We start from the raw sequence: 396 nt of genomic DNA on the forward strand, positions 1-396 counted from the left end.
ACTTGTGAAGGGGTGGGAGGGGACTGGAGGAGTCTGGAGGGAGAAGCAAGAGCTACAGGGGCTCGAAGGGGGCGGAGGAGGCCAAGGCCCAGAGCCCCGCCGGCGGAGCCGGGCGCCGGGGTGACCCGGGGAAGGGGCCTCGAGGGGTGGGGCCGCAGGAGGGGTCGAGGGGCCGAGGTGGGCCGGGATGGGCGAGGCGGGGGAGTGGCCGGGCAGGGCCAAGAGGCGGGTACCGCGACCGAGCCCTTGGCCCAGGAGCGCGGGGAGGCGGGTTCGGGCAGGGGGCTCTGCCGGCGGCGGAGGGGGGCCGCATCCTCGCACCAAGTCTGCGATCCGGGACGGGGCACGGGGGACCGGGGCGTAACCTAATTTGACGTCGCCCGGGGCCACGCTCCC

This window comes from Physeter macrocephalus, chromosome 17 (genome assembly GCF_002837175.3).
Source record: "Physeter macrocephalus isolate SW-GA chromosome 17, ASM283717v5, whole genome shotgun sequence".
Lineage (NCBI taxonomy): Eukaryota > Metazoa > Chordata > Mammalia > Artiodactyla > Physeteridae > Physeter > Physeter macrocephalus.